Source organism: Amblyomma maculatum, chromosome 5 (assembly GCF_055883805.1).
Source record: "Amblyomma maculatum isolate TAMU_Amacu chromosome 5, ASM5588380v1, whole genome shotgun sequence".
NCBI lineage: Eukaryota > Metazoa > Arthropoda > Arachnida > Ixodida > Ixodidae > Amblyomma > Amblyomma maculatum.
The window spans coordinates 88,705,313-88,728,851 of record NC_139348.1 but is presented as its reverse complement, the minus strand read 5'-3'; positions in this window follow the sequence as shown (position 1 = coordinate 88,728,851).

The window sequence follows — 23,539 nt, the reverse complement described above, 5'->3', positions numbered from 1 at the left end:
TTTGTGAATAAATATTTCCACCAGTATTAAAGAGCGCGATTGATGAATTTCCGAGTAGTATGGAACTATATGTCACAAACTGATGTAACTATTCTCTTTTCTCTTGAGAGTCAGTTTCACTCTTATACGTCCTGCAATGTTCTCTGCACGGCGTTGACAAGGAGACTTCTGAATTTAAAATTTTATACTGGAAACTTGGGACGTAGACAGTGTCGGAAAGACTTTCCCGCAAAATCTAATCCACATTGCTGTGCCTTTCATGGTCACCTGAAAAATTAGAGCAATGGTGTAGTTATATCGGTATTTGCATAACAAATCTTGTCAGGCTCTGAGTAACGCTTTTATGAGGAACGTTTTACTGTGTCGACCGCTTGAATTTGTTTAATCGGTGCTGATTTGGTACCGTTCACGAGCGCCACATTGTATCGCCTGCATTGAATCGTGGCAGCCGCATCTAGAATCAAACCCACTCCCTCTTGACCAGCAGTCGTGACCCCTCGGCAAGATTGACCCATACCTTTCGTTTTCCAGGTGAGCCGTTGATCAAGCCAAAAACCACTCATCACCAGCTTACTCAAAGGCTCAAATTGCACCTTTCTTGAGCAAGGGAAAGTTAATTTTTGGCATACCGCAGGAAAATGCCCTGAGTACGTGAAGTATACATAGCTGGCGTCACTGCGCAGAAAATTAAGGCAGCAGAAGCAGCTTCGCTCCTCTTGACAGATGGTTGGTCCCCAGCGCTGGCTTATTTGTCTCTCCGTTCCTTTGACTTAGCGATTTCCGCTGGCTGTGAATATATTCCACTAGTTTTAAGTTTTAACTGCACGTTTGTTTCCCTTAGGGTGATCCATTTCAGGTATCCAATTTGAACGCGAATCAGTTTATAAATGAAAACTTGTAAATCCGCAGATTGCCACTGCACACAATGATATTTGTAGCGGTATGATCACTCGCTTCTGTAGCGCACATTCCACCGTGGATAGGCCAGCTGTTAATGGATGAAGCTATTTTATTAGGGTGAAGGGGATCTCGCCTCTTTAAAATCGATCTGTAGAAACGTTATGTATCACTATAAACTTTAACGAAGGATTTATTCGCCATCGGACAAGCAATTGGTCAAGGCACAAGAATGTGATTTCAGACTCGCTCTTTCATCAATTCCCATATATTGAGTAAAATATACCTTGAAAAACGCAAGCCCGAGTCTAGATGCCAGGAGATAGCAACATAACCATGGCCTATAGGAGTGCAGCAGCGCCGCCGACGGCGGATATAATGCGAGATTCTTCTTTTGAACAGTGGGAGGGCATGTTGGCCAGCTCAGACCTGGTCTTCCAGACAAGGGCCATGGGGTAGGCCACGCAGGTCGCCGTCAGCCATGGGGTGATGGGCAGCTAGCAAGGAACAGTCATAAAGTTTTTCCATCTATCCATCCGGGTAGCCAATCTAAGGGTTAACTACATATCCATCATTTTCTCGAAGGATATATTGGGGGAATCTGAGGACTGCGTATATATAATAAGTACCTTATGTGGCGTTTTTCAATGGCAAACGGAGAACGAGATTTTGTAGTTTCCCAATATTTTTCGGAAATGGCGGAATTCGAAAAAAATACAAGCAAGTCAATCAGATATATATCACTTTTTACATAAGGAATTCGTGCAGCGTCTCCCTCATATTAACACGTTTGAGTGAAAAATGCATTTTTGTAATTAGAGGTAGTGCAATGCATCGAATGTCGCATTACCTTCAGCTCGCCTTACAGCCTGGACTCACCTTACTGTGCCGGGGTAATAATTTGCTAACTATTTTATCATGGTCTAGCTTATAGTCCTGAAGATATTTTCAGAACAAGGCCATAAATCAGAACCCCGCAGAACGCTGCATTTGTCTAAGCCTCCGTAATAGTTAACTATTTCGAGGGTGAAATGAACATTTAAGATGTTGTAGTAATTAAGGCATTGAATTTAATTCGATGAATGTTCTGCAAGCTAGGCAGCTGAAGCCATTTTTCTCAGCTCGTTGAACTATGCATTATTTTAATGCACGACCCTATTACTCACCAAGACCGGAAAGTTAAAAGTGCAAGTAATAACTTGGGCATGCCTTGCCTTAGTTGTTTCCAGAAGCATAGTGTGTGTGGGGGGGGGGGGGGGGGGGTGCGACGTTCACTCTAAGGTGGTATCTTTCTGCTCTTGAATTCTTGAATACTTTACAGTTACGAGAGTACAGTTTTCTGTAGCTACATCAGTAGCATTTGAAAATTGCCTGACTCTTTCGAGAATTAAGTTATTAGCTAATGGTGTTAAATAATAATGTCATGTACTTTAAGCGCGAGCTGTGAGTCAAAGAGCTTTGTTTTCCAGCGCAGGCTTCTCTCCAGTTAGGTGAATTTCTGTGTGAAAAAACAACTATTATGGCCAGCCGTTATACATACAATGACATGGTGCGATCTCCATTGTTACCCTTCATTCCGATCTCTACTTACAGATCAAAATGTGCGTGCATTTGGTACGGTAGAGCCATCAGTATGTTCACTCATCAGCGCAAGCTTATGTCGACACGTAGTATACTTACTGCCGTGACTATCACGCAGCCACATTTTGTAATTATAACTTTCCCATACAACTCAATCTCATGAAACAGGAGGATGTATGAAGGATATACTGTCTCACCTGTCAGAAAACTATACCGCAGCAACAAATGGAGGTACACTACAGCCCTCGCAATCCCATCGGGAAAAGAGAGGCGCCAAGCGCCAAATCTTCGGCAAAAAGTTTCCCTTATCTTAGCGACAAATAATATTATCGGTGTACCGCTTTTTGCTCAAAGAAAAGTGTACCAACTGATCGGCTTCCCACGCGAGTAATGGCAGATTACAGACCTGAGGTGATGGTAGTCCAGAAGGAGAAATCCAAATCGTCTAAGCATTCCGCACCTTCAACTTCGCAATGAAGGGCGCAGCTTGTTCAGTCACAGCGTTGGAGGCTTCATGGCACTACTATTGGAAGTCAGAGCTGAAATTTTATTAGCATTTCCAGTCTTGAGCTACTATGATAATATTGTAACAGTACAGAAGAAGGTGAAGTTTAGAATACAAGTGAAGGAGAAAGACGGTAAAAAAAGAGGACTCTCGTGCCGGACGCGCTGCCGTTGATCAGCTGAGCTCCCTGCCCTATCGTCTTGTTGTTCAGCGCTCCGACGTCTTATCCCCGTCGTAACAAATTGGTGGTCAGGTGCTGGGTACGACTATCCTCAAGACGCATCCTCAACCGCTGCAGCTTCATCGGAGCCTCTCCCCACCCCACCCTTCCACCCTTTGGTCTCCCACCCTTTTCAACAAGAATGCAGCAAACTACCGAGCAGCCCCGAACATCAACACGGGACCCTCTAGCCCCATCTCGCGATGTGCCTCCGACCACCACGAATGCGACGCTACCGTTTCGCGAGCCTCGTTCCTTTGCCGGCCAAGCAGGGGAAGATGTTGATGACTGGCTCACTCATTATGATCGTGTGAGCCGCTATATCCGTTGGGATTCACTGGCTAAACTAGCCAATGTAGTCTTTTTTTTTTACGCAAACGGCCTTGATGTGGTATGAGAACCACGAGGACTCCCTGACAACTTGGGAATGTTTTCTCGAAGCAATCAAGGAATGTTTTGGCGACCTAGCTGCAAAGAAGAAACAGGCCGAGCAGACACTTGCTCAGAGGGCCCAGGCTACCGGAGAAACTTACGCCACCTACATAGAGGCCATACTCAAGTTGTGCAAGACCGTCGACTGCAGGATGACTGAAGAAGATAAAGTAGGCCATCTGCTCAAGGGAATTGCGGAAGATGTCTACCACTTCCTCATTGCCAAGGAAAACTTGAGTTCGGTCTCTGACGTTATCCGGCTCTTCCGAACATTCGAGGCCCTGAAGACTCGCCGCATTACACCGAAATTTGGACGGCTCGCAAATGTGACTACAGTGGCTAGTACTGAAGAATCGTCATCTCAAAGCCTCCTGTGCGCCATCCGTGAAATTGTTCGAGATGAGATGTCATGACGTGAGCAGTTTGCCCGGCCCAGTGGCTTCGGAGGGGACGTAATTCTCTTCCAACCTATGGGGGTGCGTGCCCGCCGATGTCCGCAAATGTCACCGACTTTGCCTGCCGCGAAGACCTATACACTCCGCAACCAAGACCGGAAGAGAGTTTTCAACAATTCTCTTGCCATCAGCGTAGAGATCCTCGTCCTTACACCAGTCGTACATCGCGCCGACCCGACTGCCGGACAACTACATCGTCCCGGAACCACCATCTAGATATTCGTCGCGGCCTACCTTGCTGGAACCAGCTGACACGCCAATTTTTGACCGACCTCTTCCAGTGTGCTACAGGTGTGGTGTCGCGGGTCATATTTCCCGCTACTGCAATAAGCGCGCACAGTTCAGGAATCCTCCGATGGCATCGAACCGAACAACCGTCTAGCCCTATATCGACAACTATCGGCCAGAACAACCATCCCGGAGGGGCCGTTTTCAAAACGAAGGGCTCCGCAGCCATTCTCTAGCAGCGTCTGCTCGTAGTGTGACACCGCCTCCATAATTTCGTGTGCGCCAATCCCCGTCGACGCCGATCTCCACCACCAACGCAGGAAAACTAGCCAGCGCGGCCAACGGAGGTGAGGTCGCTGGACAATGTGCGCTGCTGCCTATTATTCCTCCGTCTGTGTTCATGTTAAAGAACAAGGTTAATGTGCTCGTTGATAGTATAACTACGATGGCGTTGGTAGACACTGGTGCCACTGTCTCAGTAATGAGTTTAGATTTTAAGAAACGTTTGAAGAACAAAGTTATGTTTGTTTGGGACAAAACTGCTAATTGTTATGGAGTAAGTGGAGAGTTATTGTATCCGGTTGGGGTATGCAGCGTTAAAGTTTCTTTGGGGGGCACAGTATTTCCGGCGGAGTTTGCAGTACTGCCTCGATCTACACACGACGTAATCTTGGGAATTGACTTCCTGCGTTTGTGCGGCGCTACAGTTGATTGTCGAACTGGAGAGCTGCGTGTTAGTGGTTCTCTTCCTCGCGAACTTTTGGAAGAGACGTCAAATTATGAAGACGTTTTGTGTGTGTGTGATGAAGTCGTCATACCGCCACATTCTGCAGTGTGTGTCCAGGTGTCCTGCTCCCGTGCTATTAACGACTCTTTTGAGGCTACTGTGGCGCCTCTTAATTTAGAGTGCGTAAAGAAAAATGCGTTAGTGCCGCATTGTTTGGTCGGCCGTACCGAACTGTGGACTATAAATTGCTCATCGGAACCAGTTATTTTTCCAGCAGGCTCCAAACTAGCTTCATGTAGCGCAACTCTCCCGAATTGTGTAGTTGTCGTTACTCCTTCCCTAGACAACCCCGCTACTAACTTACCTGCTGACGAAAAGCTTCTTCCGATGATCAGCGCATCGTTGAACACCTCACAACGACAGATATTGATGAAGCTCTTGTCCCAGCACCTATCCGTCTTTGATTTCGCGCAGTCCGACGGCTGGCAACGTTTTCCGCTGTTGCGCGCACGCCACAGGATTGACACGGGATCTGCCCATCCGATCCGTCAAAAGCCGTACCGTGTGTCGCCGTCAGAGCGTAAGATCATCACCGAGCAAGTCCAAGACATGTTGAACAGGGGCGTAATACAGGAATCCTCGAGTCCTTGGGCTGCTCCCGTGATGTTGGTGAAGAAAAATGACGGAACATGGAGGTTCTGCATTGATTATTGTCGCCTCACCTCCATCACTAAAAAGGATGTGTATCCTCTCCCGCGCATCGACGATGTCATAGATTGCCTTTTCTCCGCGTCTTATTTCTCTTCAGTTGATTTGCGATCGGGGTATTGGCGTATTTCGATAGACCCTGCTGACAAGGAAAAAACTGCATTTGTTACGCCGGACGGCCTATTTGAATTTAACGTGTTGCCCTTCGGCCTATGTAAGGCGCCGGCCACATTTGAAAGATTTATGGACACATTACTTCATGGCCATAAGTGGGAAATCTGCATGTGCTATATAGACGATGTTGTTATTTTTGGCCGGACTTTTACTGAACATAACACGCGACTAGCTGTTGTTTTAGATTGCCTACAGAAGGCTGGCCTTGTCCTGAATTCCAAAAAGTGCCGTTTTGGTGAACGTCAAGCGCTGGTACTCGGGCATCTCGTCGACCGCGATGGAGTTCGGCCAGATCCACAGAAGACTGTAGCAGTTGCAGCATTCCAACGACCACAGACTCAAAAGGAGCTCCGCAGTTTTCTGGGGCTGTGTTCATACTTTCGACGATTCATCCCAAGGTTTGCCGACGTCGCCTACCCTCTGACATCCCTTATACAAAAGGATGTCCCTTTCGACTGGACCTCAGATTGTGACGCGTCTTTCCGCCAAGTAAAGTTTCTTCTTACGTCACATCCCATACTACGCCACTTAAACCCCTCCGCTCCGACTGAAGTCCACACCGATGCAAATGGGATTGGTGTTGGCGCTGTGCTTGTCCAACGTTCGGCAACAGGCGAGCATGTAATTGCGTATGCAGGCCGTTCCCTCAGCAAACCTGAGCGTAACTACACTGTTACGGAGCAGGAGTGCCTCGCTGTAGTTTTCGCTCTTCAGCGGTTTCGGTGTTATTTATATGGACGCCATTTCACGGTTGTGACGGACCATCATGCCCTGTGTTGGCTCGTCAACCTTCGTGATCCATCTGGTCTTCTGGCACGCTGGGCCCTTCGTCTCCAGGAGTACGACTTCACTGTTTCGTACAAGAGTGGCCGCAAACACGCCGATGCAGACTGTCTTTCACGTCTTCCTCTTCCTACGACCGAATGTGACTCTAATGATTTCGATCATTACATCGCCTCCGTCGTGCCCGAGTTTCCCGACGCCTCGGCTCTGCGCACTGCGCAAGAGACCGACATAAGCCTCGAGCCACTGCTTGCGGAGGCGCGGGATTCCACTGCTTCCAGCCCATTTTGTCTCCGTGACGGCCTTTTGTACAAAAAGGCTTGCTCAAGCACCGGCACGAATTTTCTGCTTGTGGTTCCAGAGAGCTACAACTCGTGCATCTTACGTGCGATGCATGACGACCCCACTTCCGGTCACCTGGGCTCTGCACGAACGCTCCATCGTGCCCGCGACCGGTTTTATTGGCCAAAGATGCGCCAGACGATTGAGCGATATGTGGCGAGCTGCACTGAGTGCCAACGACACTAACGTCCTACGTCCACGCCACAGGGCCTGCTACATCCTGTGACTCCACCATGTGGCGCATTTGAGAAAATCAGAATCGACCTTATGGGTCCCTTCCCGAAGTCATCCGACGGAAATCGTTGGATCGTGGTTTGCGCCGACTACCTCACCCGCTACTGCGAAACGGCAGCTCTTCCTTCAGCCACCGCTCACCACGTGTCCCTGTTCTTGCTCCGTTCTGTGATCCTCCGCCATGGACCTCCGCGAGTGATCATCAGTGACCGAGGTTGCCAGTTTTTGGCAGGTGTTGTGGAAGAGCAAATGATGCAGAACTGTACGCGTAGTATTCTGCTGATGTGTAAGTTGTACAACTCATGTCTATGTATGTGAAAATATGGAAGTATTTCTGCGTTTACCATGTACATAAAAATTCGCGCTGCCGAATGACAAAAGGGCAACAACCGCATCAAGCTGCTTGTAGCAGCTATTTTTGTTTTTGTATTGTCATTTTGTTGCTAAGAATGCTAAATAAAGATTGATTTGAAAGATTGAAAGATTTGATCTGAAAACTCGGCTCTAGTAATGAAGAGCTTTTTTTTATTTTTATTTATGTGCAGCACGCAGGTAGAGCGCCTGTAAAGAAGACGAAGAAGAAACAATCCTGCGGCATCACCATCGCCACCATCGCTGGTCTCCGGCGCCCATCTCTCTCGCGCTGAAGCTGTTCCCTGCGGCTGGTATTCCGATCCCTCTGTGCCCGAATTACTGCCAGCGCTAGACGTTCAGGCCATCTATTAAATCCACATTTCACTTGGTGGAGGTCAAGCTGAGGTTCCCTGTACCCATCTCGCCCTGGAACTTCGAAGCAGAACGTTGACTACCCCAATGACGGAGCCTTCTTCATCGCACCTTCAGGACCCCGCTACCTTCAGTAGAAGCAGTGATGACGACGTCGACGATTGGCTGTCCACTTACGAACGGGTCAGCCGCCACAATAACTGGGACGACAATCGTAAGCTTAATAATGTCATTTTTTACTTGAGCGACGTCGCTAATCTGTGGTTTCGAAACCACGAGTCCGACTTTACCACCTGGGCGCATTTCAAGACCAAATTTTCGGATGTCTTTGGCCGCCCCACCGTCCGAAAACTCCGCGCGGAACAACGTCTTCGATCGCGACTACAGCTGCCCGGTGAATCGTTCACCAGTTACATTGAGGACATTGTTGATTTGTGTCGCCGCGTTGACCCGACCATGACCGAGGCCGTTAAAATACGTCATGTCCTCACAGGAGTTAATGACGGCGCTTTCAACGTGCTCGTCGCCAAAAGCCCCACTACGGTCAAGGAAATATACGACCTCTGTCAAAGCTACGACGAACTCCGCAAGGAGCGTGTTTTGATTCGCAAGTCTCAAACATCACTTGCTGAACTTGCCGCGGAGAGGGAGTCATCTAGCCTCTCTGAAGACATCAAGGCTTTTGTACGTCAGGAGATCGCGCGACAACTGTCTCTGCAGCCATATATTAAGGAGTCGACACCAACTGGCCTTGTTCCGGAGCTTCGCCGTGCAATCCAGCAGCATGTGTCTGAAGTCGTCCCTAATCCTGTCCCTCAATCAGCTCCGGTTGCACCCTCAATGCCGTTCCCCACGCCCACAATGTCATCGTCCGGCGTTGCGCCACTGAGCTACGCTCCAGCATTCGCGCCGGCTCCTCCTCAAGTATTGCGTCGCACGTATGCCGAAGTCACTTCAAGTACACCCCCTGAGCCAGTATATGCCTATACTTCGCCCCCAATGCGGTCGGCACCAACAGCTTTCGCTCCCCCCTTGCTTCAGACACGATCTCCATGGCGCACTTCAGACAACAGGCCTATTTGCTACCACTGCGACATCCCTGGACACACTACACGCTACTTCCGGCAAAGTATAAATATGGCCTTTGCTGCACGGCCTGCGCCACCTTATTTGGCCCCTCAGTTCCCCGTTCCATTGGGTCCTCCAACAGCATCCCCCGATCCTCCGGACTTCCTGCCTCGTCGTTCGCCATCACCACGTCGCCGCTCCATTTCGCCAATGCGCCGACGACCCGCTACTCAGCCGGAAAACTAACCGCCGCAGTTCGCGAGGCACGAACTGCGTATTCGACAGAATTTCAAAGTCCTCGTCTTAATCCCGCGAATGTTACTGCTGTCATTGTTGAAGGCGTTTATACTTTTGCGCTCGTCGACACCGGTGCCGCTGTATCAGTTATCAGCCAAAACCTCTGCCGCTCCCTCCGAAAAGTGACTACGCCCCTCGAGGGACTATCGCTTCGTACCGCATCCGCTCACAGTATACAGCGACAGCTGTCTGCACTGCTCGCGTTGTCATTGCTGCAGCCTTGTACATCATCGAATTCGTCGTCCTCCCCACATGTTCTCATGACGTCATTCTCGGCTGGGATTTCCTGTCCAAGCATCATGCTATCATTGACTGCGCCAGTCCTCAAGTAGAGCTCATTGAATCGAGTGATGCACCGTCTGATGCCCTGCTCCACGAGCCGCGTCCTCGTTTTGCGGCCAAACTCCTCGTAGCTCATGACACAACCATCCCACCCGTTAGCGCTGTTCTGGTTCCCCTCACTTCCTCTTTTACCACCGCCGCGACAGTCCTCTTTGTGCCCTCTAACGTTGTCTGCCGCCGCCGCCACTTACCGCTGCCGTTTGCCGTCCTTGACATGAACAACGGCGCTAGCACACTTCTGGTAGCCAATCCTCTTGCGTCTCCCGCTATGTTGATCGAAGGGGAGTGCCTCGGCCGCATCGAGCCCGTGGACCTTCTGTTCGCCTTTGATGATTTGTCATTCTCTGTCTGCCAAGTTGACGCCTTGACTCCAACTCGTGTGGCTTCAGATCCGCTACAGCGGGATCTTTTTGACCATTCTGTGGACAGCGCTCTAGAGCCGCGCCACCGAGAACAACTTCTTGGCCTTCTACACCAATTCCGCTCCTCCTTCGACATCCCGCAATCTTCCTCCGGCCGCACGACGACCGTTACTCACCTCATTGACACTGGCGCTCACCCACCTCTCCATCAGCGGCCGTATCGGGTGTCCCCGACTGAGCGCCGTGTTATTGCCCAACAAGTCGATGACATGCTGCAACACGGGGTAATTAGAGAATCATGTAGTCCATGGTCGTCTCCTGTGGTCCTAGTTAAGAAGAAGGGTGGATCCATACGATTTTGTGTTGATTATCGCCGCCTAAACAAAATTACTCGTCGTGATGTGTATCCCCTGCCAAGAATCGACGATGCTCTAGACTGCTTGCAAGGCGCAGAATTCTTTTCCTCACTCGATTTACGCTCTGGATATTGGCAGGTGCCCATGGCAGAGGAGCATCGCGCTAAGACCGCCTTTATTACTCCAGACGGACTATACGAATTTAATGTTATGCCGTTCGGACTCTGTAACGCCCCAGCCACATTTGAAAGAATGATGGACACTGTACTGCGCGGCCTGAAATGGAACATCTGTTTATGCTACCTCGATGATATCGTCGTCTTTTCAACAGACTTCCCGACTCACCTGACTCGACTTCGCCAGGTCTTCACCTGCCTAACCCGCGCCGGTCTTCAACTGAACCTCAAAAAGTGCCGCTTAGGTGCCCGCCAGCTCACAATACTCGGACATGTTGTGTGCAAAGGTGGAGTTCTGCCTGATCTTGAGAAGCTCCGCGCCGTTGCTGACTTTCCGAAACCGACCACTTTGAAACAACTGCGAAGCTTCGTGGGCCTCTGCTCGTACTTTCGTCGTTTTGTTCGCAATTTCGCGACCATCATAGCCCCCCTTACACAGCTCTTGAAAGACGCCCCTAACCTCCCCTCTTGGTCGCCAGCCTGCGATGATGCATTCGCGACACTGCGCAATGTTCTGACGTCACCGCCAATCCTTCGCCATTACGACCCTACTGCACGTACAGAACTCCACACCTATGCCAGTGGTGTCAGCCTCGGCGCCGTCCTCGCCCAGCGCAAGCCTGGCTTCTCCGAATACGTTGTCGCCTACGCGAGCCGTGCTCTTACCAAAGCCGAGACCAACTACTCCGTTACCGAAAAGGAGTGCTTAGCAATCGTGTGGGCTATAACGAAGTTCCGCCCTTACTTATATGGCCACTCTTTCGATGTAGTTACAGATCACCACGCGCTCTGCTGGCTCGCGTCTCTCAAGGATCCGTCTGGCCGTCTCGGGCGCTGGGCTCTGAGCACTCTGACGCTGGGCCGCAAGCACTCTGACGCCGATGCTCTTTCTCGGTCACATGTGCGTTCGCCTAACTCATCATCCCCTCCTGAAGCCTCTTTGTCAGCACTCAACATTGAGGATATGCCTTTCGAGCAACGACAAGATCCTTGGGTTTCTGACCTGCTAGATGTCCTTGGCACTCCTTCCGCGGCTATGCATACTCGGGCACTCCGCCGACAGGCCTCCCATTTTACCATTCGGGACGGCCTGCTCTACCGCAAGAACTACAACTCAGATGGCAGAAAATGGCTTCTTGTCATTCCGCGCCACCTCCGCTCCGAGGTTTGTGCCCACCATCACACTGACCTGCAAAGCGCTCATGCCGGCCTCCTAAAAACCTATGATCGAATTCGTCAGAGGTATTACTGGCGGGGAATGTACAATTTCGTACGTCGTTACATTCGCTCTTGTACCACCTGCCAAAAACGCAAGATTTCTCGCCACCCCGCTGGCTCTCTCCAGCCTTTACCGTGTCCAGCTCGCCCGTTTGATCGTGTGGGAATCGACCTCTATGGTCCGCTACCATGCAGTGCCGCTGGTAATCGATGGGTCATCTCCGCCGTCGACCACCTGACCCGTTATGCGGAGACTGCTGCACTTCCCGCTGCGACAGCCCGAGAGGTAGCCCATTTTCTCCTGCACCACTTCATTCTTCGACACGGCGCCCCTCGCGAACTACTGAGCGATAGCGGTCGTGCCTTTCTTTCCGAAGTCGTCCAAGAGCTTCTGTCGGCTTGCAAATCGATACATCGGACTACAGCCGCGTACCACCCGCAAACCAACGGCCTCACGGAGCGTTTCAACCGTACGCTTGGGGGCATGCTCGCAATGTATGTTACATCTGAATCTGGGAGCTCCAACTGGGACCAGGTACTGCCATTCGTAACATTCGCGTACAACACTGCCACCCAGGCAACAACTGGTTTTTCGCCCTTCTTTCTCTTATACAGCCGTGAACCATCTTGTACTCTGGACACAATTTTGCCATACCATCCAGATGCCTCTGAGTATAGTGCTTTGCCCGATATTGTACAGAAGGATGAGGACTGCCGTCAGCTAGCTCGCACGTTTACCTCCAACACTCAAGGCTATCGCAACGATCAGCATGATAGCGATACCCCTGCTCCGACGTTCCTGGCCGACAGCTTCGTTTGGCTATTATTGTACAGAAGGATGAGGACTGCCGTCAGCTAGCTCGCACGTTTACCTCCAACACTCAAGGCTATCGCAAAGATCAGCATGATAGCGATACCCCTGCTCCGACGTTCCTGGCCGACAGCTTCGTTTGGCTATGCGTTCCTTGCACCAGCAAACTAGAAACGAAGTACCACGGTACTTATCGCGTCTTGGAACGCACATCCCCTGTTAATTACATCATCGAGCCAGTCACCCCTTCTTCCGACCACCGCCGCCGCGGCCGTGAGGTTGTCCATGTTAGCCGCCTCAAGCCGTATTACAACCCACTGGTTGTCCCTTCCCCGTGAGTCGCCAGGATGGCGACTTCTTCACGCGGGGGAAATGTAAAGAAGACGAAGAAGAAATAACCCTGCGGCATCACCATCGCCACCATCGCTGGTCTCCGGCGCCCATCTCTCTCGCGCTGAAGCTGTTCCCTGCGGCTGGTATTCCGATCCCTCTGTGCCCGAGTTACTGCCAGCGCTAGACGTTCAGGCCATCTATTAAATCCACATTTCACGCCCTTCAAAATTAGTATTAATTTGGAAGTAAAATTTTAGGCAAATTAATATTCCTGGTTCTGGAAAACATGAACTAGCATCTATACGTTGCTAGTCATTGCCATAATTATGCAGCACTGACAACAGGGCCAGGGGCTTTGCTATATAACTGCAATTAATCCGATCCTGTGGCACGTAACCGGCACGAAACCGAGACGTATAAAAGAAAAAAAAAACATTTCAATATTTGCCTTCCTTGGCAGCGTAACAGGGACAAGCGCTGAACATTTTCAATACTAAAAGAGATACTACGCACTAAACGTGGCTTTCGGGATATGGAAACTCTGTCCACAGAAACCAACGTTTTAACTCCGTACCACTACAGCGAACTCCGGTTAAAACGGAGCACATAAGCTCGTGAGCACCAAAGACTCTTCCGAAGAACGCTGCTCTTCCGAAGAACGCTGGGGGAGTTTGAACGGAGTTCTGAATCCACGATTCTAACAGTGTACTAAAAAAAACGTATGGCAGTTGAGATAGGTCAAAGGAAAAGTGGTACAGTAATCCTTGGAAGTGCACTTATCTGCTTATTTGTTTCAACTATTTCGTATTCGAAACGGAAGTTTTCGTTTCACCGAGACATGCATTCAAATCTGATGCACAAACATCACGTTGTGCCAGTTTCACAGAGCAACGCGCACATTGCGACGACGCTGCAACCAACGGTGCAACTAGGTGCGTATAGTAGCCCCAACACTTTCAAATTGCGCTGCTGTTTTGGAATCCGGCAGCTTCACTGTCTGTCTCCGGCCTCTCTTGAAATGGTTATTGTGAGAGGCGCCTTGACGCTTCCTTCGCACGAGTTCGACGAACGAATATCCCCAGTGGAAAAACCCTACGAGTCACAATAACCTCATACAAATTCTCATACTAAACTCATACTAATCTTGAACAAATCTCATATATGCTCATACTAAACTCATTCATCATAAGAGAAATATATGAGAAGTAATGAGATTTGTATGAGTTTAGTATGAGAAATCTGTGGGAGGATATTGTGACTCGTACAGTGTTTTTCACTAGGAATGAGAGTGAAAAGACGCCTGCACGTGCGAACGATGACAAGGATCGTGTTCCACCGAGCGAGGTGGATGGTGAGGAGAGGCAGGCCTATCGTTCTTAAATTGCGTCTCCATGGCGAGCTCACCCTGCCTTTGTTAAACTGGGTACGAGGGCGGCACTTTGACACCTGCCACCTACGGTTACCAAGTACGAATGAGAAGATACCTGCGCGAGTCCACTGAAGGGGGCATTGTAAACCTTGTGTTGGCTTTTGCTTCGTTGTGACTCGACGGTGTTTTGTGCACACCGATACAAGTTCTTGAGATTACTTTGTCACACCCATTGCTTGCGGAATATTTATATTTTGATAAGGGAGCCCTCTCGATTATGCTTGAAACCTAGTTCGTCTAAGCCGAAAATATCGTGGTAATGTTGTGTCTCGCGTCAATCCGGCCGTCAAGAGCGTTTTGCTGGCTGCAGAATTAAGTGACACGTTAGACCATGTATACTGTTAAAGGGCACGCTGCTTCTGCCATTTGTATGAATATGCGCCTGCGTTCGAACGACGGATCCTTAGTGCATCGTCTTTGAATTGCCTGCGATAAATGTTGCCAAGCACAGCTCGCGCCCTCGGCTCGCGCCCTTCTCAGATATCTATACTGATGCTTGCAGTTTATAGCGGAGAAAGCTTTTCGCCTTATTTCCTCAATTGTGTGCTTTGAGGAGTAATTCTAACTTTTGTTTCGGTGCATAGATGTAACATCTGCAACGACTTGCCTGCATAATTGGCTGCATGTACTTGCTAGAACTTTTTATATTTAACTCATTGCCTTTATTAAGCAACACTTCCTGGGAGAAAGAACGTCCTAGCGGCCGCATTATCCCAAGTGCTTTCTGCCGTGCCGGACGTTTCTGAAGCACGTTTCTTATTCTTATGTCTTTCAAGTAAAAACTGCACGCACGCTGGTGATGAGAAACTGGATTTGGCTCTTCATCCACCATAATTCGAAGCCGCCTGTTTATTGTCGTAACTTGGTTTTGTGAATTAAACGTCACTGGCATCAATGAAATGATGAATGCCTTGCTTTTCTCAAACGAAATTGCAGGCTTTCGGCCTGGCTCCTCCCTCACACATTTCTCTTTTCTGTGTGGACTCACTCTGTTTGGGCGTAAGGCATTGTATATTACCTCGGAAATCCAAGTACACAGTCTCAGACAATAATCTTCAGCAATCAAACAGTTATTACGACTTTTCTGTGTGGACTCACTCTGTTTGAGCGTAAGACATTGTATATTAGCTCTGAAATCTAAGTAAACAGTCCCAGGTAACGAGCTTTAGTAAACAAACAGTCGTTACGGCTTACCGAGCCAGAAGTAAAAAAACTACTTATTTTTGTTGCCACATGGCGCTGATGCATTTGAGCATGGAAGTGAAAACGGTAATCTTTTCAGTGCGGAATGGATGAGAAAAATTAGACTTCCGAAGGATGCTGCCCAAAATTGTTCCCACACCTTGTCATGTTTGCTTGTGCTTTAAGACTTTTTTTTTCGCTGTCTTTGTTCCATTCTTGCGTTATTAATGATTGCCCATATATTAAAGACGGAGAACTTGGACTGGGCCCAAAGTGCGCGCTTCTCTGACGGTAAAGTTTACGCCGAGCACACACTTGTAATTACTCTGCGTGATCATATTGTTCAAAGACATTTGTTTGTGAAGGCATGCTAAGTTTATGCCGAGCACGCACTAGTAATTACTCTGCTAAAATAAGAGCGCGTATTACATGGCTTCTAGGCTAGGTTACTTCCTCTCGCTTTTAGGTTGTTATTATTATTATTTATGATCGCAGAGCGAGAAAAATAAATATAATTAAGCATTTCAACCGGCAATTGATATTCCACATCACCACAAATTACTCAGGTATATTTGCTAAGCTTAAGACAATGATGATTAAATTCATTTCCAGTTCCTTACCGCTCATGGTTTTTCATTCTGTATTATTATTATTCATGGGAATGCTACTCTGATTAGGTGTTAATAGAGCTTTCAATAAACGCATAGTATTCTGAAGGTCGTAGCAAATATCATCCAATTGTTATTCAATAAAGTTGTAAGGTGTTTATAGGAGCACCAAGACCGCAAGCAACGTCCGCAAACCAAAGCGACGGAGGTAGCGTTCTAATCAACAGTGCAGTGCCAACAAGGCTCCGGCTCCACTTCGTCTACCTCTTCGGGTTGGCGCGCGAACTGATGGCGATCGGGATTACTACAATACCCCCCGGCGGAAAAGGAGCCATCGTGGCGACTCATGGTGAGGAAAGGGCAGGGAGATCATAATACGGCTTGAGGCGGTCGACATGTACAGTTTCTCGGCCGCGGCGGCGATGATCTGGAGATGGGTTCAAGGGCTCTACTACGTAATTGACGGGAGAAGATTGTTCGAGAATGCGGTAAGGTCCATGATAGCGCGATAGGAGTTTGGATGAGAGGCCGGGTGCAGAGGAAGGCACCCAGAGCCAAACGAGGGCACCTGAGGGGTATGAAGGCGCTGGATTTGTAGGGTCCCGGTTATGCTTTTGTTGTGCCTGGTTCTCCGTTGTGAAGGAGCGTGCCAATTGTCGGCATTCTTCGGCAAATGTGTGCGCTTCAGACAGTAGAGTGGTCTCTGAAGCGTTGGAGTGGTAGGGCAGGATAGTATCCATGGTGGACGTGGTTTCACGACCATAAAAAAGAAAGAAGGGGGAGAACCCAGTAGTCTGCGTAGCCGTATTGTAGGCGTACGTTACGAAAGGCAGCACTTGGTCCCAATTAGAGTGAGCGCTATCAACGTACATGGCTAGCATGCCACTAAGAGTGCGATTAAATCGCTCAGTCATGCCGTTCGTTTGGGGTGATACGCTGTGGTGTTCCGGTGAATGATCTGGGACTGTTTGAGGAGGGCTTCGACAGTGTCGGAAAGAAACGCACGTCTGCGGTCACTGATCAATTCTTTCGGTGCGCCGTGACGAAGAACGAGGCGATGCAGAATGAACGAAGCAACATCCCGTGCGGTGGCAGACTGCAAGGCCGATGTTTCCACGTAACGGGTTAGGTGGTCAACGGCTACGATGACCCAGCGGTTGTTAGCCGACGTGGTCGGAAGCGGGCCATACAGATCGATACCGACACGGTCAAAAGTGCGGCTGGAGCAAGGCAATGGCTGCAACGGAGCGGCTGGCTGAGGGGATGGATTCTTGCGACGTTGGCAGGCGGTACAGGATCGGATATACTGACGAATGAAGCGGTACATGCCGCGCCAGTAATATCTCATACGCAGTCGAGAATAGGTTTTCATGACACCTGCATGGCCGCATTGGGGATCGGCGTGGAAAGAGGCGCAGATTTCGGCACGGAGATGTCGCGGAATCACGAGAAGCCACTTTCGCCCTGTAGGATGGTAATTGCGGCGGTATAAAAGTCCATCACGAGTGGCGAAGTGGTGGGCCTGATGACGAAGTGCAAGTGACGGAGACAGCTCTGCGGGCGTAGACAGGAATGCTAAGAGGGAGGATATCCATGGATCCTTCTGCTGCTCAGATTTCATGTTGGTAATGTTGAGCGGCGACATATCGTAGGCCCAAACGAAGCCAGCCGTCGAGTCGTTAGGAAGCGGTGAACGGGTAAGGGCATCAGCGTCGGTGTGCTTGCGTCCAGATCGATAGATGACGTGGATATCGTACTCCTGAAGATGTAACGCCCAGCGGGCGAGGCGGCTGGGGGGGTCTTTGAGGGAGGATAGCCAACAGAGCGCGTGGTGGTCGGTAACAACGTAGAATGGGCGACCGTAAATATAAGGACGAAACTTGGTAATGGCCCATATGATGGCCAGACACTCCTTTTCGGTCACAGAATAGTTGGATTCCGCTTTCGTGAGGGTACGACTAGCGTACGCGACGACATACTCGGAATATCCAGGTTTCCGTTGAGCAAGAACAGCGCCCAGACCTACGCCGCTTGCATCAATGTGTATTTCAGTCGAGCAGGCAGGGTCAAAATGGCGAAGTATAGGGGGAGAGACCAGTAGACGGCGTAGTGTATTGAACGCAGCATCACAGGCTGGTGACCAAGAGGAGAGGTTCGGACCTCCGGCGAGAAGTTGCGTTAATAGGGCGACGATACTGGCGAAGTTGCGGATAAACCGCGGAAATACGAACATAGACCAACAAAACTGCGAAGTTCTTTCAAGGTTGTGGGCTTGGGGAAGTCTGCGACGGCACGACGTTTGGTACGATCCGTTAGAACGCCATCCTTGGATATGACATGACCAAGTATTGTGAGCTTGGTAGCGGCGAAGTGACATTTCTTCAAGTTGAGCTGTAGGCCGGCTTCAGTAAGGCACGTAAGGACACGCCGAAGGCGCAGAAGGTGGGAAGGGAAATCTTTCGAGAAAACGACAATGTCATCTAGATAACAAAGACACGTTTCCCATTTGAGCCCACTGAGAATGTTATCCATCATTCTCTCGAAGGTTGCGGGGGCGTTGCACAGTCCGAACGGCATCACATTGAATTCATACAATCCATCGGGAGTGATGAAGGCTGTTTTCGGGCGGTCAGCGGAAGCCATCGGTGCTTGCCAATAGCCAGAGCGCAAATCTAGAGACGAAAAGAACTCCGCTCCTTGCAAACAATCTAGCGCGTCGTCAATTCGAGGTAGTGGGTAAACAACTTTGCGGGTTATCTTATTCAGACGCCGGTAGTCCACACAGGAGCGCATCGTGCCATCTTTCTTCGTCACCAACACTACGGGGGAAACCCAAGGGCTATGAGATGGTCGTATGATGCCCCGTTGAAGCATGCCGGCGACATTGTCACGAATGACGCGGCGCTCAGTGGGCGACACGCGATATGATCGCTGCCGCAGGGGAGCATGAGGACCAGTGTCGATTGCATGAGAAACGGTCAAGGCGCGGCCAAAGGAAGGCTGGGACACGTCAGATGATGCACCGAAGCGCTGAAGGTCCCGTTGGGCGGACGGAAGGTCGGTCGCGATAGCTCGATGACGGGCATCGACAGGAAGCTCATCACTCGTAGCAGCACAAGACGTCAGGGCAGCGACGTGAGGAAAAACTTCAGGTTCGAAGAACATGTAAGTGCGATCAGGGTCCAGCTCTTCAATGTAGCCGAGGCACTCCCCGCGAAGAACAGCCGTTGGGCAGGGAAAAGGGTTGGAAGCATAGATGACACAGCTGCCATCAGAAATTGTTAGAACGGAGAAAGGAAGAAGGAGGCGGTTATGGTGGGCGGAGGCGAGTTTGGGCGTAAAGAGAACAGGACTAGGGAGGGCAGATGTCGAAATAAGGGGAACGAGAACAGAAGAAAAGGGAGGAATGTCGGTGTCTGCAGCTACAAGGAGTTTAGCAGGGCGCACAGGCGGGTCACACAGGGAAACATTACACACAGGGGAAAGCTCAACTTCAGCACGGGCACAATCAATCACAGCAGTCGTAGCCGAGGATGATGTCGTGGGAGCAGTCGTAAAGCACCACCATCTCGACCAGATACGTAATGTCTTTGATGCAAACTCGTACCGTGCGCGCTGCCACAGGGGTGATGCGCTCTGAACTGGCCGTACGAAGCGAAAAGGCAGAAAGCGGCGTCGTGACCTTGCGAATTTTGCGGCGAAGGCCATCACTAATTACGGAAACGGCAGCACCTATATCCACAGCCCAAGAACGGGAAAACCTTCTACGAACACTTCTATGACGTTGGCGGGAGAAGGCGGAGGACTTAACGAGTTCGTCAAACGCGCAGTTCTTGCCTCCGGAACTGTGGCATTTAGTTTTCCCCTTGTGTAGGGCCGTGTCGCCGGACCATTGGCGAAATGGAACGTCGGCGAGGCGAAGGCGAACGGCGTGTCGAGTACTGAGCCCGAGGTGGAGACGATTCAGAAGAGACGTTGCTCAAGGGCGGCTCGTGATCGTAGTGGTACTGATGGACTGTGTTCTCAGGATGAAGCGGGCGCTGACGGCAAAGGCGAGCGACGTGACCCAGGAGCCCGCAAGCATAGCAAATTGGGCGATTGTCAGCGGTTCGCCATGGGTTCGTAGTGGCAGGCGTGTTCCGCCATGTGGCACTCTGGTGCAGATCCCAAGCCAATATGCAGGCGAGTGTCGGGATATAGGCACACCGACTCCGAGCATCCCACAAGGACTTGCCCTAACGCAGAGTTAGAGCCCAGCTAGAAAACCCTAGTTAGCTTCTGTTTGGGAGCAGTTGCTGGCTAGGGAAGAAAATGAATTGCAGTTATTGTATCTCTTCCGAGCCATGGTGGCAGCAAGGAAGCGCGGTATCCTGAATCAAGGACTGACCATTGTGCTCAGTGCTTCGTAAAGGTTAACCCCCCCCCCCCCAAAAAAAAAAAAAAAAAAGTGGCATATAATGTTTTGCATTCGTCTAATCATGCAGTTTGGTGGGATCGTGGAGCACGCTGGCAGTATATTACAATACTTTTGGCTCCGACTGTACGCAATAATCTTAGACTGAAGTATTCGAACATTTTGCTTTTTTCTTTTGTTTCGAGAGCAGCTGCGGCGTGCACTAATGTATAGTCCTGATCAGAAGAATAAAGCCTAGGCTTCTGCGTCTGAACTGTTTAGCGGGCCTATCTAGCGCATGTGGCGGTCCAAAGATTGTAAGCATTGATGGCTCGAAGCCCTTATGCTCTCAAGTTTTCTCAGAGGATGAAAAAAGCGGCAAAGTGCAGGACGGAGTAGCAAGCTTCTTTGGCTGTATATTTTTCGCCTGTAGTAGACCTTTAAGGTTAACAATGTAGAACATTGGCATCGGCTGATAACTTCAGATGTTCAGCGTTCCTACATTACTATCAGCCCCACATGGTTATTAGGGTAGTTTTGCTTGAAACCTCTGTACTTTGCGATGACTGAAATAGAATAGATTTTACATCGAGAAACATATTTGAAGCAAGGCTTCATCGAAACTTTGTTCGCAAATGGGTGCTGATTGATGTGTTTGGTATTCCTGCGTCTTGGCATGAAAATAACATTTGCAAATCATGTAATGCTTCTTAAAGGGCCTCTTTGTCACCCACCACAAACGTTGCAAGTTTTGAACTGGCAGAGAGTGCAAGTGGTCACTCTAAGTTGGCGCTAGAGCGTATCTGTAGGCCGATAAGTAGCGTACACTTCCTGCCAAAAGCATACAGTCGAAGGTGTTTGCTTTTGAGTCCTCTAGTCTGTCGAATTTTGAACAACATCATCGGACCTTGGAATCTCCGACGTTTCGGGTGAGTGCCAGATTTGCTAAAGATCATCCAAAAGCTTTGATGCAATTCAACTGGGTCCGTGTAAGTTTGACGGAAAGCAGTGAAAGCCGCCTTGTATTGCAGAAGCTATTCGGACTGAATCAAACTGTCCACATTCATACATGCTAGTGAGCTTATGTGATATTAAACTTTCCTAAGTTTTTCTGAGCATTTCGAAGTATCCTTTCATTTGAAAAAATTCCGCATTTCATATTTGTTTTCAGATGCCCTAGGAACCGCCTTGCATATAAAAAAGGAATTTTTGGATGACTCAGTAGGGGTTAGGTGGTTTGAGGTATAGAATGATCATTTCTCTAAATGCAGCCTTAGTACGACTATGTCTGCACCTTGTTGCACGCAACGTATACGATTCTCAAACGACGCACGTGCTTGAACGCGTTGCCTTTCGCTTTCGCGTCACGTGTTTACACAGTGCTGCCGCTTTCCTAATTCGATCAAAGCCTCAATTCTCAGAATTCCCTGTAGCGCTTGCACACCTCTAAGCTGATGCACCCGTTCACTACAGAACTTGTTCCGCGTTTCAAAGCACTCTATTTATTTGACATCCTGTACGAGAACATTTCATACACAGTGTTGTGCGGTTCAGGGAAGTGCATATGACACTCCCCGAGCAACCACAATGGATTCATGTGCTTGACAGTTTCGTAAAACTGAAAACGTTTTAACCTGCCGTGTCACGCGAAAGTGTGCTGGCACGTTTTATTGTTCATCGTCTTGTTTTGAATGTCCAAGTGGGCAATAAAGAAAAAAAATGCCGTGGTAGTGTGGTGGTTAGAGCGCCCGTCTCGGCTGCGGGAGGTGGTTAGTTCGAAACCCACCGCCGGACAACCACCGGTAAAAATGGGTACAAGCATCCCCCGGCCTGGCGCTAGGCTTTTCCAGGGGTGTGCGTTTGGGAGAAGCTCCGTAAACCCCGCTGGGCGCCCCTCCTCCGCAGTGGGCCCAAACCCAGTTTCGAACCTCGCAGCCTGCAAAGGTGGTTCTGTTTGTCTTGCAAAGGTACTTCCTTTGACCCTCACCTGAAGTGCTCCCTTAGAGCCTCAGCTGCAGCAGTCCTAAAAAGGATAAGGGATCGAATCCTGTCAGCGGCGGCAGTTTTTCGATGGAGGTAGATGACAACGGGCCCATTTTTTGTTTTGTTTTGGTTTTGTTTTGAGGTTTACGTCCCAAAGCACTTAGGCTATGAGAGACGCCGTAGTGGAGGACTCTAGAAATTTCGACCACCTGGGGTTCTTTAACGTGCACTGACATCGCACAGCACACGGGCGCCTAGCTTTTTGCCTCAATCGAAAAGCGGCCGCCGGGGCCAGGATTCGATCCCGCGTCCTTGGGCACAGTAGTCGAGCGCCCTAACCATTGCGCCACACCGGCTCATTTTTAAACTCAAAATTGCTGAACCGACTAACAAATATGGGCCCCTGCGTAGGATACAAAAATATGCAGGAAGCCAGAAACCATAGACCATGTTTTTTTACACTGTTGGGAAGAAGTATATTTTTGGGACGTATTGCAAAGAACGCTAATGAAAGATTTTTCGCTCGACCAGCATGGCATTCGGTGCTTATGCGTAGAAATTGAGGACGGTGTACCATTTGATTTAATTATGCTCGTGGGCCCCCACTCTATATGGCGCTCAAGAATGGCGGGTTACCATTGCGATAAAGGTGCACGGCCTGCCAGAATTTACTTTCGGGACAGCAGGGACAGGTTTTTGGCAATCCAGAAAGCTGCAGCAGAACCTTCTGAGTGTCTCTCAAAGCTAGAGCCTTTGTTGTGTATGCGTGAATTTTAGTGTATCATATGTAAATAACATTTCAGTGATCTTTGTAGACTTTGTTCTCGTGTCAAGACCAGGCAATAAAGAAACAAAAAACCGTACAAGCTCGCCTTGGTTTACGCCGACACTGAAAAGGCTGTTGAACAAAAAGAAGCGCATTTTTAGACCTGCCAGGCTTACAGTGAATCAGGGAAGGGAGGCCGCTTA